Source organism: Pteropus vampyrus, unplaced genomic scaffold (assembly GCF_000151845.1).
Source record: "Pteropus vampyrus isolate Shadow unplaced genomic scaffold, Pvam_2.0 Scaffold141, whole genome shotgun sequence".
Classification (NCBI taxonomy): Eukaryota; Metazoa; Chordata; class Mammalia; order Chiroptera; family Pteropodidae; genus Pteropus; species Pteropus vampyrus.
In genome coordinates, this window is record NW_011888922.1 from 59,485 (window position 1) to 78,443 (window position 18,959).

At 35.3% G+C, this 18,959-nt stretch overlaps 1 non-coding gene across 1 annotated transcript; it reads left to right on the plus strand.

Moving 5' to 3' along the window:
* Positions 1-6,400: 6,400 nt before the first annotated feature.
* On the plus strand, positions 6,401-6,507 carry LOC111744836. Its single transcript, XR_002782351.1, has one exon. It is a non-coding gene; the product is annotated as a U6 spliceosomal RNA (small nuclear RNA).
* The last annotated feature ends 12,452 nt before the right edge of the window (positions 6,508-18,959 follow it).

Sequence of the window (18,959 nt, forward strand, 5' to 3'; positions counted from 1 at the left end):
ATAAATTAGATTATCATTGAGAAGGAAAATATATTTTTATTGATAAGTGTATGACCTTGGATGAATTATTTAACATTTCAAGACTCAGTTACCCACTGTGAAAAGTGGAGAATATTTATCTTTTCAGTTTTGTTATTCAAAAAGTAATATATGTAAATCAACCAAGCTCAATGCCCTGAATAGGAATATTTAATAGTATTACTAAGTAATAAAATATTATTATTGCAAATGAATTAAATATATGTTTTAATAATAATTACAGTCTGCAGAGATAAGCATTGCCATCTACTTTTGTCTCACTATAAACCTAGGATAGGGATAGAAGTGCTGATCCACATAGTTTATACTAATAAACTGTGGCTTAGAGTAGTTATTGCCTTTCTCAAGTGATTTTTGCACACAGACAATAAGCTACAGAACAAGATCTTTAACCTAGGCCAAGTCAGTATGTTCGGTGTTCTTTGTCTTGTTATACTATAGTCTGGGGGACTGAATATATGTCTGTGAATGAAATTGAAGATAACATAATGCAATAGTTATTACAGAAGAGATTTAGAAAAGCAGAGAGCCATGCCGAAATGAAAAGGAAAAGGCAGATGAGTTCATTATTTTACAAGATAGCAGTATGGTCACTTAATTTGGGTCCGAAGGGCACAAGAATACAAAAGTATCTGCTATGCTGGCAGATAGACCTGTGTTCAAATTCAGCTTTACAGTATTTATTGTCTGATCTTGAGCGAATCTCCTCACTTTTTCAGGGTTAGTTTGTTTCATCAAATGCAAAATGGGGTTAACAGTATCTCTTATATTGGCTTATTCAGTTTAAATTAGGTAATATATGTAAAGTATATTAGGGAACCAATAAGTATTAGCTTTTTTTCTGATTAGAATTTTAGTAAACAGTTCACTTAGAAGAAGTAAATCTGAGTTTGAGATTATGCTTTTCTTTTCACAGCTTTGTCATTTTGGACGATTCAAATTTTCTAAAATTTTGTTTCCCCCCAAAAACACCAGCAATACGAAGAAAAGCAACTGTAATAGTACCTACCCTAACTACATTTAAAAAATAGTAAATATAACACATGTTAATGAATGTAAAATTGCTTTTGAACACATAAATCATGATACATACATAAGTAAAATATGTTCATAAATATGTTCATAAAATATGTTCAAGCATAGAAATCCTTCACGTTTTTGTTTTTTCAACTGTTAATGGCCCTGGGCTGCCAGGCTACTAAAACTAGAATGTGTGTAAACAGACTGTATTAAATGGGAACTCTTACCTTTCACATAGAACCATGCAACATATAAATAAATGTGCCATTTGTAGAAACAATTTCCTTATCAAGCCTGAACACACCAGGCTACTGAAATGGGAGCACAAATCACCTATACTTGGAAAAGCTTTGCTAATTATTTTTAATAATACTTATAGTTACTTTATGATTGCAAAAATAATACATATTCTGTACAGAAAATTAGAAGAGCAAAATATAAATAATACAAATACAAATACAAATATAAATAAACTGACTCACAAAACCAGGAGAATATCTGTTTTGCCCTAAATCTCCCCAGTCATTATGAGAACACTCAGACTCAAGGAGTTAAAATTATTTATTTTAGTTCTCAAGGGCAAAAAATGAACAATAGAGTTGCCTCCTGATGGGACATAGCATTTTTCAGTTTGTGTATCATATGCCCCACATAATTCCAGCTGTAAAATGTTCAGGCCATTGGGGGAAGTCCTGTTACTGCCACGGTACAGAAGAGTAAACCTGGAAGATGTTCAATGATGTATCCAAAATCATACAGCTGATAGGGAGATTTGGGATGTAAATCTAGATTATTAGACTGCAATTTTCAGTCCTCTCTACTACGTCATCCTACTGAACTTACACAGCCTGGTGGATCAAATATGGAAGCAATAAAAACATCATGGCTTGGTTCAGAAATTCATAGTTATATCTGAGAAATAGCTATTTCATTATTCAGCTGGCAAACTTTACCAGTTATTCAGCTAACATATTTATTTCTAGACTTAGTTCCAGCTGTGAGAATTTGGTCATATTGCTCTTACTTTTCTGGGCCTCAATTTAAACATCTAGAAAATGGACATAAATGAAACCACTGTCATTTTTCTTTGTTTCATTTTGTTTTAATTTATTTTTTATGGTGCCACTGGTTAATGAAATCCAATAAGTTTCATCTGTACACTTTAACAGTAAAGCACATATATTTTTACACTGTGTGTTCACCTCCCATAGTTAGATTTCTTTCTGTCACCACAGATTTGACTCCCTTTACCACTGTCATTTTGGATGTCCTCAGTCATATGTATAAAAAAAAAAAAAAGTCACCCACAATTGTTTAAGTAATAAGTATATTTATTGTTTCACATCACATTAGTCTGGATATAGGGTAATTCCAAGGCTGAACCATGTCCTCAAAGGTTCCCACACCCCACTCCCTACACACACACATACACACACACACACACACACACACACACACATTTCTGCTCTGCCCAACCAATGTAACAGTCCTAGTGATCTCACAGTATCTGCTCAAGAGAATCACTTTAGACAGGCCAACTATTAGTAGATATACAAATATCCTTTCCATAAGTCCTTTCTTAAAGAAAGGCAATAATTTATCAATACTTCTCAGTAGATTTTCTCTCATGCCTTGTGACTAGGATTGAATCATATACTATTTCAGAACCAATTACTGGTATGGCAAATAGTTGCCTTCGAGTATATACACACTCGATTTCAAACAGTTATATAATTTTGCTATTTAAAATGCCTGCAACTCCTGGCAGATTATACTTTAGGATAATGTAAGAACCTTTTCCTCACATTCATATATATATATTTAATTCTTTCATCTAATAATCATAAAGTGTTAACTGATAGTAGTTATATTAATGCACTCATACCCATTCACCCACTCACCCACACACATACACACATATTTCTTTTTTATGAGTCACAAAACTAGTGACATTTAAAGCATATTGCTTGCAAAGCTGTGTGGAAAGAACAGTCTCACAAGTTGTTGGTGGTAGTTTAGTACAACTTGTACAAAAGCATTTGAGCAATACCTTTTACAATCCCAGTGATGTATCCTTTGACCCAGCCTTTCTAAGTGAAGCAATACATCTTCTAGATATTGTCAGTACCAGGATATTCATTTAAAAATATTTGTTGAGAACCTATCATCAACCAAGCAATGCCAGAATTGCTGGGGATATATCAGGAACAAAGTCAAAAAGTAGTCTTCTCTTTATGAAGCTTATATTTTGGTACAGCATTATGAGTGACAGTAAAGCACTTAATAAATAAAAAATAGAGACCACTTCTCATATAATATTGGAAGCTACTTTCTAAGCAAAGGAGAACTTCTATGAGAAAAGATTCCTTATTTTTTTTTTAAAGATTCATACCATTTTGTTACATAACTGTAAAATAGCTTAATTAGCTAGTTCTTTATAGAAAAAAAATGTATTATCTGGGAAAGGTTTGATTATTCTATGGTAATCTCAACAAGTAGCCACTAGAACCAGTTTTTAAATACAACATGAGAAAGTTTTATGAGTCCTGATATGGAAAGATCTCCAAGAGGTGTTGTTAAATTAAAATTGGAGGAAACAATATTTGTATTTGCTGATACAATGTATAATGTGTTTCTGGCAAGAGATATAATAAATTAACAACTGGTGTCTAGGAAGCTGGAGGCAGGGGAATCGGATAGTTGTGGGGCTGGAGAGAGAGAAATACTTTTCACTATAACTATCTTTTTGTAACTATGATATTTGAAAATATATATTTATTACTTAAGTGGAAAATTTAATAATATAGTATGTATTACTATGTTTGCCATTGTAAAAAATGTACTTATTTTACTATTACTGTTCTTGAAAATCTCAACTTATACTTATTAGCCATTATTTTTTTCTTATATGTAAGAGATGCTTTATATTCTGAGTATTTTTCTGTTAAGTTTAGGTCATTGAAGTATTTTCACCGATATCTTATTTGTCTTTGATGTTCTTTGCCTAATAGGAAATTTTACTTTTAATCCAATACAAAAAAATTGTCTTTAAATTTTCGTATTTAAGAAAAACATTTGTTTAAGAATTCCTTCTAAACCACACCACCATAAAAATGATCAGATATTTTCATGAAACTTAAATTATTTTGAATTTATTTCAAATTTATTGTCATATATGATTTAAGAAAGGCTTCCAACTTCATTTTTTCCTAACACATTTCACTAAACAATCAACTATTGATCCACTAATGTGTGATGCCTGCTTTTGGTCCCACATGAGCCCCAGGATGGTGGTTAATCCACAGTTGATCTATCACCATCACCATCACCATCACCATCATCATCACCATTGAACCCCCAAATGGTCTAATTCTTCTTGGTAGTTCTTCCCTAGCTTTCTGTAGTTTCCTCGCAAATATGTTCTTATCAAAATAGAACTGAAGACTTTGGGGACCCTCTGCAGATCTCTAGTACTCTCTTTGGGCAGCTCTCTCCTCTCCAATAGTGTATACTAAAAACTTTAGTCACTTTGGCACCTCAGACTCCCAGCTTTGGCTCCTCAACTCAGGATGCCACGGGCTCCACTTGGGTTCTGCCTCTCAGTGCTGTGGTCTGGAAGCTCTCTCCATGCTGAGTGGGGAGGCAGCTACAGGGCCCACCCACTATGTTTTCTAACTCCCAGAGATCCTGATCCTGACTCCCTGATGGCCAAGGTCTGAAAACCCTTGTTTCATATTTGTTAAGTCTCCTTTTCCAGTTATTTCAGACAGGAGACTCAGTTTCGTCACTGGTATTCCATCTTGGTTGAAAGTAGAAGTGTCCTTTAGTATTTCTTAATATGCAATAATGTGAGTCTCCAACTTTGTTCTTATATTTCAATATAATCTTAGTTTTTGCTATGCTTTTCAAGAAATTTTCCATGGTCCTTCAAAGACTCGACTGGAATTTTGAACAAAAGTACATTAAATTGATAGATTAAATGAGTGGGATATCTTTTCACAAGGTTAGGTCGTTATATCCATACATATAGTAAGATTATTTTTTTAGGTCTTCTTTTAAGTCTTTTATTGGAACTGTACATTTTTTAAATCTTCTAAAGTGATTATCTTTTCTTTATTAATTTAATTTGTAGATACTTTAGAGTATCTTTGGTAATGTTGTGCATGGTCTCATTTCCTATTGCATTTTATGGTTGGTTATTGGTATAGAGGGACTCTTGATTGCATATATTGAATGTGTAGCCAGAAATTTTGTTTATGTTTTCTAATTAGTTTCAACAGTTTTTCTGCTGATTCTCTTTGATTTCCTACATACATCTTACTATCATCTGTGTCTAAGTATACTTTTGACTCTTCCTTTCCAATCTTTTTTTTATTTATTTTACTCTTGTTACTGAATTGTGCATTGTTCAGTGCACACTGAACAATATTAGTGATAGATGGAATATGTGTCATGTCTCTAACCTAAATGACAATCATCCTATATTTTCATATTTAAGTGTGATGTTTTCTTTTTGTTATCAGTAGGTAGCCATTAGAAAAGAAAGAAAATCCCCTACTCAGTTTCTCTAGAGATGTTTTTTTATTTGATCAGATAAACACTGAATTTTATCATTTTTTCTAAGTATATTGAAATGATCATTTTTAAAGCAGTGAATTACATCAATAAATTTTGACATCAAACTATTTTTACTAAACATTAATTGTGTGTGAGCACACACAAATATATTTTATTTGGTTTTGTAATGTCTGTTTCAATAGACAAAAATTATTTTTCCTCATTTTCATTTCTATCAAAAGGAGAGGAGAGCTACCATCATAGCATGGGTATAATCTTCTGTTATTCAGATTTTAAGCTCAACTTCAGCACCAGCAACCACATACTTGAATGAGTGGGTTATCTTTGAGCATTAGTGTCCTCTTCTATAAAAATCAAGATAGAAATGAAAGTCAGGAATAAAATTCTCTGATGTGTTAACTTGTCAGCTCATACAATCAAGATTTATTTTCCAGTCTCTTCATCATTGTTTTCTAGTAAATTTCATCCCTACATACTCATTTCTCTCCTCAAACCTCATCTTCTAGACACATTTTCAGGTCTTTCATATTTCCATGTTTTTGCATGTACTATACCTTCTGTGTAGCACAACCTTTTTTTAGTCAGTTATTTGATTAGCAGCAACTGATTCTGCCTCTTGCTAGATTAAGAAAATTGAAATTTATTGGAAAGATATTGAGTAGCTCACAGCAGAAACAGAGAGGAACCAGAGCTGTGCTTCAAGTCCAGGAAGCAGGAAACACTCGATCATCTTACCCAGATGCCACATGACAAATCTACTCCAGTGCTCACTTCAGCAGCACATACACTAAGATTGGAATGATACACAGATGATTAGCACAGACCCTGTGCAAAGATCACATACAAATTTGTGAAGCGTTCCATATATTTTGTATTATATACTTAGAAGTTGCTAAGAGACTAGATCTTAAATAGTCTCACCACACAAAAGAAATTATAATGATATAATACAATAGAGGTGTTACCTAACACCATGATGAAAATCCTATTACAATATATAAATGTATCAAATCAACATACTGTGCATCTTAAATTTATATAATGTTATATGTCGATTATATCTCAAAATTATTTTCCTTTTTTAGGTAACAACTTTATTGAAGTATAATTTACATAGAATAAATTTACTCATTTAAAATATGCAACTCACTGATTTTTAGTATATTCAAAGAGTTGTGCAATCATCACAACTTCAAAACATTTTCATTACCTTAAAAAGAAATCCTATACCCTTTAGCTGTCACTCCCTAATCCTGCATAATCACTATCTGCCCACCCATCCTAAGCAAATACTAATCTACTTTCTGTCTCTATGGGTAGCCTATTCTGGACATTTCAGATACAGTCATGTGCCGCATAACTATATTTCGGTCAGTGATGCACTGCATATACACTGGTAGTCTCATAAGGTTATGATGAAGCTGAATTTTCTGTAAGGAATGGAAAGGTATGTGGTTCAGAAGGGTTTTTGTTTTTGTTTTCTCTGACAAGAGTAGTTTTATGGGGCTTGGCAATGGATTCCTTCTCGCTCATAGCATCTCAATTTTAAGTGTACAAATCACATCCCAATTAGTCAGCCATTAACCAGTTTCAGCACAGAGGAGCCTGTGCCTCCAGCGCTACATATTCAGTGGGTGCTATTACCCTCCCAGATCTAGTTTTATGGTCTTTAGAGTACATTGCTGTAAATTCTTTGTTAAGGACCTAAGGTACTATAAGAAGTCTATAATGTCCATAGGAACTAACTTAACAAGTATTAAGTGCCATTGCCAACTTTAGTGAAGTCTTTCTGTGGTAGTACGGAGCCAGCCTATTCATGTACCTTGAAAATATTTTCAAGTTGTAATAATGGAGAGCATAGTAAAGTTTTATTTCTTCCATCAATTCAATACCAGAGAGTCCTTAGTCTTTAGAGTCCAGAGGTCAAAAGAACCAAAAACAAATTTCCGAAGTGAAAATACTGAGTTGTCATTTCTACACCCTCACCATGTTAAGCACCCTCTATTTTTTTAATGAACATCCCACAATTTCTTAACCTGACCACTGTTTCAACATGCAATAGACAAATTGTCATGACAATCCCCTATGTTCCTTTTTCTCTCCATCTTGAATTTCTATTCCTACTGATCCTCAGAACACCTTCTCACTCCTTCCTGACAGTTACTGTTATGGTGATCTACACCTTACCCAACTAGTTTCTCCTCAATATTTTCAATCAGTCCGGTTGACATTCCTGTTCATGGAACAACATTGACAGCTTTGATGTTCTATTTCTGACCCCATTGGAAGGAAGCAGAAGAAAGGCTTCTGGGACAGTGTTCATAAAGTCTACAGCAGTGTACAATTATGTCCTAGGCCTCTACATTCACTCACCACTCACTCACCCAGAGCAACTTCCAGTCCTGCAATCTCCATTCATGGTAAGTACCCTATACAGGCATACCATTTTTATCTTTTATACTGTATTTTTACTCTACCTTTTCTATGTTTGCATATGTTTTGATACACAAATACTTACCATTGTGTTGCAGTTGCCTAAAGTATTCAGTACAGTAACATACTGTATATGTTTAGATCATAGAAGCAGTAGGCTATACCATATAGCCTAGCTGTGTAGAAAACTATACCACTTATGTTTATATAAATGTACTCTGTGATGTTCACATGATGATGAAACTATCTGATATATTTCTCAGAATGCATCCTTGTTGTTAGGTAATGCATGACTATAAATGGAATCACATAATCTGTGGCCTTAAGGATTTGATGTTTCTTTTTATGGTCTGGATACAAATTGTTTTAAGTCAGGTGTATGATTTGCAAACATGTTCTCTCAAGTATGTGGTCTTTTTGTTTTCTTATTGAAGAGCAGATTTTTTTTTTAATGGTGGTAACATTGGTTTCTAGACTTTTGATGTTGATCACAGCATAAATTATAATGCCATACTCCTGAAACTTATATAATGCTGTAAACCAATATTACCGCAATATTTTTTAAATTAAAATAAAATATATTCAAAATGATTTCTCTATACTTTGTTACTTTGCTTAAGATTCAAAATCTCTAGAGAAGGATTGTGGTTGACCTCGCTTATATCATGTTCTCCACCACCCCTTGGTGGAGTCAGGGCATCTTGACTTAACATCCCACCAAGACTGATCACACAGGTAGAGAGACCATTTTTCTGAAGGAAAACTAGTTCACTGTAGAAGAAGTAATGGGTTCTGGCAATGCTCCAAACAAATGGCTACTGCATTTCCCCACATCAGTGTTTGGTTAACCCCTATTTATTGATTGAGATTTTGTTTTGGAGGCATAGCCTCATGGAATAATGAATTGAGTGCCCCGTTTCCATATTTCCATAGCACCTTATTTATTTTCCATGCCAACATATACACATCACAATGTTGTATTTTCTGTTTTCTCTGTGGAGGGTGGGATACTTGATAGCAGAAACCCTAACTTTAATCCTAACGCTAGCTATGTTTTCCCAGGTTTTAGCCCCTAGCACTGGGCACATGGTGGGGACATATTTTTAGAAAAAGTTGGAAGGTAAAGGAAGGAAGGGAGGGAGGGAAGGAGAAAATAGAGATAGACAGATAGACAAACAGAGGTGAGAGAGAGAGAGAAGGGGAGGGAAGGAAAGGAAAGGAAGAAAAAGAAAGAGGAAGAAAGGAAAGGGATGGAATGAGAAGTGAAGAGAAGGGAGGAAGGAAAGAAAGGAAAAGAGGATGGAGATAAAGAAAATAGAGAAAGAGAAAGAGAGAGTATGTGTGTCAAACTCAAAGTTCTTCAGCCCCTCTGGGATCTTTTCAACATCATCAAGCCTTTGATATTTGGGTTTGTTTTACCATTGGCAAAATAGTACTTCTATTGCTAAAGAGATGCTGGGAACTTGAGATGGCCTTTTTGAAAATGAGTAGATTTTAAAAACTAATATTTTTGTATTTAATGTAAATAAGTTAGAACTTTGCAGATCCTTTTTCTTCTGAAGTAAAAATGAACATAACATTTGCTGGTATGAATCTCTATAAAATAACATTTCAGTTTTTTTTTAAATGCAAAACTTTAAAAAAGTCTTTCTTCAAATGCCAAATTGCCAAGAAGTTACCATCCTTTGACTTACTGCAATATACAGAAACCTCATCGTATATGACAGAAATAAGAAATTGTCTAGTATTAAAACAAGCTGTTTACCCATTGTAAGAAAGAGAATCACTACAAAATGACTGTGTAAAACTGAAAAGATTAAGAACAAAATCCCACAAGATATCGAGATACAAATTATAACTTTAACCATTTATCTTTGTTAGCTAACATATCATCTTTAACATTTGTGAATACTTGGAATTCAGTTAGTATTCTAAACATGAGCATTTTAATTTTTCCTATATTTCCAACAGATAGATAGAGAAGTAAAACTCGAGATGTATAGATGTGGCTTAGAGCAGGGGTGGAGTGTAGAATTTCTAATTAGGAGAAACAGAGGGAAGCCGCATCTGGAAGGCAGCACTTTGTGTTGACATTGTATGTTTCTTTGGTGCGGCTTGAAGAGGGAGTGGCAGGGCTCTGCCCAAGGCTAAAGCCATGGTTCCCACACCCAAGTGATTCCTTGGTTAGCGGCTGTCAGCAAGATTAAATTTCCCAAAGTTACTAGGCATGTCAGTGTGTGTGTATGTGTGTGTGTAGGTGGGTGAGGAGACATGATTATATCTGCATAGCATTTTATAAAGTAAGCTCATGTTTATTCTGTTATCTAATCCTGAAACTAACCCTGGGAAATAAGGAGCATTTATTTTACAGATAAATATAAAGAGCTATGCTGTGGCTGAAAGACATATCCAAGGTGATTCATCTAGTTCTTAGCACAGTTCAAACTGCAAACCACATTCTTCTTCCACAAACTTTTCTCTAAGCCTCAGTCTTTTCATGTCTGTACTACTTCACAGAGTTGGTGAAGGATTAAATGAAAGGACATATAAATGCATGGTACGTTCTGAGTGCTCAAAAAAGTGACTATTAAAAAAAAAAAATTCTAGACTCTCTTCAATATACCAGATTACATTTTCTAAAATAAATGAGTTTTTATCTGTTATTTCATTTACTGGATCCATGTAGACAGTCACTTGGACTGTCCTGTACCTACTTTGTTCTGAACATATTGGGCGACCACATCAATTAAGTTTTTGTTTAGGGACTGTTGCCCTGCTGCTGCCATTGCCTTTAGTACAGGTCAGCCATTCAGCTTACAGAGAGAAAAATAAACCCACAAATGCATTCTGCATATAGAGAAACAAGCAAGGAGGAGGAAGTAAGAGTCCGCAGAAGAGAAACAGCCACTGCTCTTTTGTCATTTTTCCTTGTCTGACCAAATAGGCTAGTCTGCTGAGTAACTGTGGCGTGTTCTTTCAGCAGTCAATAAAGACATAAGATGGAGGGCAAGGAGTGAGAGTTGAATGTCTGTGGCAGATTTGCATGTCTAGTTAGGTTTGATATCCCGCCTGCTGCTGAATCTAATTCTTGCTAGGGTGACCAAACATGCTGGTTTTCTAGTGCTCAACCATTTCCTGGGATGTGGCACTTTCAATGATAAAAACAGAAAAGTCCCAGGCAAACTAGAATGACTATGTCCAGCCCAGTTTTTTAAAACCCATAACCAGATGCCTCAGGTCCCACTGAGAAGCTCTTCACCTGTCTTCCCTAGGCAACTTCAGCTCAGCCTTCTAAAAGCCTAATGCAGGACTCGTCTGCATAAAATAATTGGTTTCCTGAATTATATTCTTTTTATTCATAGCTCCACATAATTTTCAGGGAGTAGAAGAGTTAATTGGGAGATATTAAAAATACCATTTATATTTTTTCCCATATTTTTTCTTAAACTTTGGCACCTGCTACCACTTCTCTGCTAGTAGAAAACAAAAGGAATCAAAAAGAGCAAACAAATGTTAATGAGAAAACTCAGAAACAGCTGAGATGCTTAGTTTTCATCAGCTTTCTTTTTTCCAAAAACATGTGGACACATAATTTTGATTTTTCTCCTGCATATTTATAACATGGTTATATTTTTTCTGATAGTAAACTTGGTTCTACTTTTTATGGTACACTTTTTATGGTACAAAGTTAAGGTTCAAAATAGTTCTAATATATACTATGGTTTGTTGAGTACCCAGTATGTGCTAGGCACTAAACTGAGAATTTTAATCAGATTAATTTGTTTACTCCTTTCATCAACTTTATCAATTAAGTATGTCCGTTTTACGTTTGAGCAAACTGAGGCACAGAGAGGTTAAGTAGCTTAATCAAACAGCTCATTAAAAAAAAAAAAAAAGAGCATTGTTTTTAAGCCCAAGTGGTCTCAGTGGTCCACCTGCAGAGCCCAGGCTGCAGTACACTTCCGAGGTGATCACTGTGACATCATCATCTTCAGGTCCTTGGCTATCTGCACAACCATCAGGACCCATGTCCTGCAAAAGTATCTGTGTCTAACCCTTCAGTACTTTCGGCTTTTGAAAATTGTGAGCATTTTTCCCCTTGAGCCTGCAAACTCTCAGAAGAGACCTAATGTGAAGAAGACAAAGGTTATTTATCTTTTTCTCCCCACATTTCTTGGAAAAATGAAAGACCTAAAGAAACATAAAATACACAATGAGTCAATTTATAAAATATGTCTCTTTTGAGACATTGCTGTACCCTTACTAAAAACACAATGAAAAGGGAATATAGTCTCAGCATCAGACAGCCCCAGAGTTAAATCTTCAGTGATGACAAAGTACTGTCCACCTCTATCTGGGGAAGTTACTTACCTGGGCCACGTCTCAGTTTCCTCATTTGTAAAATGAAGGGCACAGTAGGTACCACTGCCTGTCTCCTGATGTTGAGTCTTTCATTTTCCATATCTTGCTTTTACACCCTAATTGGTTATGACTTCATTCACAATCCAGGTAGTTACAGAGCACCCTTACTCCTGAACAGAGCTTCTACCTTGAGTCCTCGTGTATGTTCTCTATACTGGCAAGAATAAGGAAGGGGCAGTGACATTTAGTGAGGATCTGACACTATGTCAGATACTGCAGAACTTTATTATTTCATAGAGTCCTTATATCACAACATGTACCTAGTTTTATGTAACAGAAGTTCAGCTATAGTGGTTTAACCAAGTGGTAGTTTTAATTTTCTCCTGTAACAATAAGCATTGGAGCTGTGATATGGCTGCCCAGGCTCCATCATTCCCTCTATGTTTCAGAGAGGAAGAAAGAATACCAAAGAGCAAAAGGTGAATGCTAGTTGAGTCAGTCTGCATTTGAAAAGTTTTCTCCAAAGCCCAAGTAGTGCCTTTCATTTATATCTTATCATTAAGAATTGTGTCACAAACTGCAAAGGAGGCTGAGGAATTTGGTTGTTTAAGCTGGGCATATGGACACCCTAAACTTAATTAGGGGTTTGTCAGCAAGGAAGAAGATGAAAGTGGATACCATAAAGAGGAAGGTACCAGAAATATACAAATTTAGTGAGCAGGAACCAATCTTAATTATCTATGTTTACCTGTTTGAGAGAGATTAAGAAGCTAAATCCAGGTAGTAAAGTCACAGTTCACCTCAGTCTATTTCCTTCTACTTTGTTATGTCTTAAGAGGTATTGCTCCTAACAAGGAAGCTCCTTCCTGAAGAAGTTGAAAAGGAGAAGCATCTAATATTTGTCTTGCCTTTTCAGTGTGTACCTCATATGTTCCAGGTACCATTCCAGGTAGTTGTTTTCCCTGCTGAGAATTCTGTGCTCAGAAAAGCCAGGTAACCCTTCCATGGCCCCAAAAATGATAAGTGGAATAGCTGGGGTTTAATGGTAGATGAGTCGAGACCTTTTCTTTTCATTACATAGTGTAACCAATCAAGAGTTTTTAATATTTAGTAGAAGGAATGTCAAAGATAGAACCACCTTCAAGATCTACAACAGAGGAATTTCAGACAATGGCCTTACATCTTTACCAAGTGTGAATTATTTTCAAATCTTAGAGAAGAAAATGTGAGGTGGAGCAAAAGATTTCATCCCTTTTCTAGTGTGTATTATTGTAGAAGCCTAGTAAAAATCCTAATCATAATGTAGGTCTCAATGCATTTCATGTATATTATATCCTCTTGGTTTTTCTAAAAACTCTAAACAGTAGAACAGGCAGGGACTTAAATCCAGTATTTGGATGAAGAAGTGGTCATTCAGAATGCTTAATACAAAGGGAACAGTTGAGATCAGTCTTGAACCTGTACTTTCTGATATTAACTCCTGTGTTCTTTCTATAAACTCAGGCTTCAAGGTCTTCATAAAGGAGCTTTCAGATGGAATATGAGTGAAGCTTCACTTTGTGAAAATCATATATATTTTTAAGCAGTATGTAAGTTAATATCTAATTTTCATGTCAATCTTATATCAGGAATTATTCAAAATACTCATCTTCCCCCCTCCTTCTTTCTTAAAAAAAATTAGTAATAAACTTATTTATGAAAAAACAATTATACGCTAATGAACCACTTGACATTTTCTTAGACTAAACTTCTGCTGAAATTAGTGCCATTAAATTAAAATAGGTAATTAATATCAACTTGGGATTTATATCAAATATATATATTTTAAATGTGCGACATATTGAAAAAAATCTAATGGCTAAATCAGCATCCTTGTTACAGCATTATTGACAAAGGTTTGTCAAGTACCTTCTATGAATAAGACCTTGTAGTACATCCCGGAAACAAAAATGTATAAGTTTATTAGATTGTAGGTTTCCTTGAGGAACATGTTAGAACTAGCTACAGTGTCGTGCACATAGCGTGTGTCCAAATGTTTATCGAACTGACAAATAAATAAAAGAGGAAGAAAAGAAGAATATACTCATTCATTTGGGGACAAAGAAAGGCTTTCCTTCCTTTTCTAGTGTGTGTTGTTACAGTGGCCAGACAGACAAGATACCTAACTAGAAGCATGGGGACTTTTCCCCTCTCCTCTGCACCTAGCACTGTATATGGCATTCAGATTGTACTCAATGAATTGTTGCTGGATGAATGAATAAATGAATGAATACATATTTCTGTACCATTAAACATTCTCATTAGCCTCCTTCCTGACCAGGGTCCTTACTTTCAGAAGAGCTCTTTCATATTTTGTCATGTGTGATTGGTTAAAAGATTTTGAGATTATCCCTTCTGAAAGTGACTTTCTTCCAAAACGCTAATCTTGCTTTCACATGCTGCTTTGAGTCTTGCCTGCCTACCTCGACAAGGGAATTGGAAAGCAGATAGCATCGTATGGCAACACTAGTGTGTTGAAAGGATAGGAGTTCTTTTGCAGACTTGCCGATTCCTCACTCTTCCTCAACACTCTGCTCTCCCCACCCCATCCCCCCAAAAAAGCCCTTTTGTGCTTCCCTAATTAGTTATGGATAAGAAAAAGTAGATATGCCCCTTTTGTGGTCTTTAATGAATAAATCCCTCATGAAATCTCTTACTGTGGCATAAAAACAAAAGGTTGCAAGCTGATTACCACCTTTATTATTAGATTTCAGGCATGGAAAAATGGCTTCTTCTGGGATTTCTTTGCCTTCTTTGTCCAGGACTAAGTTTTAGAGCAGGTAACTGTTGGCATAGTAATATCTTTCAATTCTAAAGGAGATAATGAACAATACCAGGTGACTAGAAAAGAAACCAACAGGTGATAAAGAGGAATTTAGTAGAAACTTTGATGACTTCCCCTAAATCTTCAGAGAAATGAGCTATTAAAATGTTGTGGGACATTTCAAGTACAATCAAGGATGCCTTAATTTGAGCTTGAAACCTGACAGAAGTAAATCATTGTGAATAAATACAGACTATTGTAAGATGAATGAATCACTAAGCAAAAGCAAAGGAGATCTTAGAAACCACAGATCTCAATCTCCTAAGTAACCCACCAAGGCATACAATTAAGATACACCCATACACATGCCTTTATGTATATGTGATCATTATTCCTTATAATAATCATATGAGGTACTACCATATCTACCACATTTCATCAATTCTAAGATGTATATCTTTTCATACTTTCCCATCTTTGAATTTGGAATGAATCTTAAAATGTCTTAAAATCTCTGTGGGCTATTAAGGTTCTTATAGAGAAATTTGCTTCCACTAATCATATGGGAGCATTATCAAGCTGAGCCTACTCCAAATTTTATGCTTGTGAGTGTTTTGCTTTTTATTTTCTTTTTTAATTTTTCTTTTTTCTTTTTTTTTTTTTTGCTGGTGGGGATTGTAATGGTGGTATAAACCCAGAAGGCAAGGTGGCCTGAACAGTCGTGATCCAAGGTCTTAAGAGAGATCCCCACTCAACCACCAACACTGAGACATGCACACTTCCTGGATGTCTCTCATGATTTCCTTTGCATTAAGGGCACAGCCCTTTGGAATACTAAATGTATGTGGGGGTCTTCTGTCAGACTCCTGAGCTTGCACATATTTCTTTCTTAGTGAATCATAAAATAAGTGCATGACAGAGATTCGGGAAGAGCAGCATTATTATCCCACCCCCCTCTATATTCATGAGGAAATTGAGGCTTAGAGAAGTTAAAGTAACTTTTCCAGCATCACATTAACGAGTAAAGTTGGGATTCAAACTCATTCCTTCCTGATTCAGTGTACTTTCTGGTATTGTGCTCTTTACCAAAAAACAACTCTGTGACATGTAAAATCTTTTCCTCTGTGGTCATGTTCTCATGTAAAAAATAAGAATGAGTTGAGCAGAAGAATTTTAAAAAGAAGTAACATTTATTGCTTACATACGTCTAATATAGGTACCTATGCTTTTTCAGACACTTAGAAATCAAATTAACTCTAACAGGTAGGTTTCATTTAATCTGCTTTTACAGATGATGAAATTAAGACAGACAGGTGGAAATAGACCCAATGTCACATAGAGTTTTAGTGATATAACTGAGAGTTTAACCCCAGTAAGCATAACTTATGAGCCTTGCCGAGTCAGGCTTCTTTTCAGGACCTTGGTCCAACGCTCTTTCCTATGAGACTTTTCCCTTCAATGTTTGATTGCCACAGTAATGTTACTGAGTGGCACCCATGTGGCACATCATCAATATTCATTGTCGTTTTTTTGCATGTGGCTTCTTGGCTATTTTTTGTTTTTTTCGTTTTTTTGCATGTGGCTTCTTGGCTACCTTTGTCCTCCAGTATGGATTTGGTCACACAGGCAGAGCCTAGATGGAGAAACAGGAGAAATCGTAGGAAGATAGAGGGTAGAGCAGCTCTCATCAGTCTTTGCCCTCTCTGTTTTACCATAAATCCAGACCTCTACTGCACAGGACCAGGATCTAAGGTCCTAAAGTTTATGAGCTTTTTGAGTTTTTGGTCTCTGTCTCTTACAGATGTTTTTAAGTCTGGGAACTGCACTCCAGATTCCCTCTGTAGCAGGAAATGTCTTTTTCTAAGACTTAGAAGATTCCATCTGTGCTGTCATTTCATAGCCTACTTAAGAAATAGCTCCTTCATGTATCCATCCTTATTCAAAGATGTGCTCTCCTCTTGGCCAGGCCAAGTCCCAGGCATGACGTCACTGGAAATGAAGAGCTCAAAAGAGATGCCCCAAACTAGGGCACGGAGAGAGAAATTCAGAGAATCATCTAGCTGAATTAATTGTCTATGAAGGTGACTCCTTCTCTCTGAGACAGATCCACATTTAACCAAACTCATGGAGATAGATGTATAAGATCAGAATACAAATACAGAATACAAATACAATACACAATGGCAGATATAAGTACCAGAGATTTAAATCAGCATACATTAGTCTACAAACTCATATCTTTTTGTGAACAACTCTAGAAAATAGTTAATAGAAGGATGGTTGGTGAAAGAGAACAGAACAAGACCATTAAAAGTGTGATCTTAAGTCATATTCTTTCCTGAAGCTCTCTATTCCACTATAGACAGTGGCTAAAAGTGGTTAAAGCGTGAATATTAGAGTTAGATCATTAGGAATTTAGCTCTACCACCTGTAGCCATGTCATCTTCCATAAATTCTTTATTCTCACTCATCCTCGGTTTTCCCACCTGTAAAATAATAATAGCATTATGTACCTCATTGAGTTCTGAGAATTTAAACAAGTGTCATAGGTAAAGAGCTTAGCACAGCTTTTGGCACACTATGTGCCCTTGATTCTTAAATATCATTGGTTGTAAGTTATTTTCAAAGTTAATAGCAACTTTTAAGCACACACAAAAAAGCAGAATTCTGTATGCACATTAATCATAAGATTTTTTAAAACAAAAAGCAATATAATTTATTGAATTAGGAAATAATGGTAATACACATTCAATATATGGCATCTTCATTTCTCTTATGGTAATTCCTATTCCTTCTGTTGCAAGTGAGGTGACTATAGACAATGTCCTTTGGTTGAGATATCATCTTCCTTCATTTCACTGAGACGAGCACTGCCCATCCCCACCTCATAACAGAGTTCCTGTCTTATCATGCTATATTCATGTCATAGACTGCTATTTATTCTGCTAAGAACCTACTCAAAAATTGCTTTAACATATGGGAACAGCTTCTCAATAAATGATCTATTCCCTGAAACATCCTAACTTTGGGATTGTTAGTAAAGCAAACTGTTTTCAGATTAACATTTGTTTTTGTTTTTGTTTTTGTTTTCTAGAGCCAGGCTTTGCACGGAAAATGTCCCCTCCTGTGCTCTACAGTGAAATCTCCACTAACCACAGTCCATTAGGTGGTCTGGCTTGGAGAGGTGCTGACTGTTCATTTGCACAGAACTGCAGATTCTGTGAGGAAGGCTGTAAACTAATCAGGAATATGCCTTTCATCCAATGTTCTCAAGGGAATTTCAAATAATAAGCTCTTCAAGATATTTGCACTTAAAAAGTATATTTTAAAATTCATAAAATCAATATAATATATTTCAGAAAGCTCACTATATAGAGAAGAGAAAAAATCTCCTATAATGCAAAGCCCATAAGACAGGCACTGTTATTTTGATATAATTATATTATTTTTTCTAGGTATAACATAGTTTAAATTATAATATACATATTTTAAATTACTTTTAATTGTTATTTAACATACTATGGGCATTTTTCTACATTGTTGTATAAAAATTCTCTAGTACAACATGCAAAGCCCTTTGTGTTCAGCTTTCCTCTCTAGTCTCATGTCTGTCTACCCCAATATCATATTCTAGTTTCCTTCCATCCTGAACAACACACTGTTCTTGAGCATTGCCCTCTTCCCAACCTACCTCTCACTCTGCTTTCAACTGGTATATTAGGCA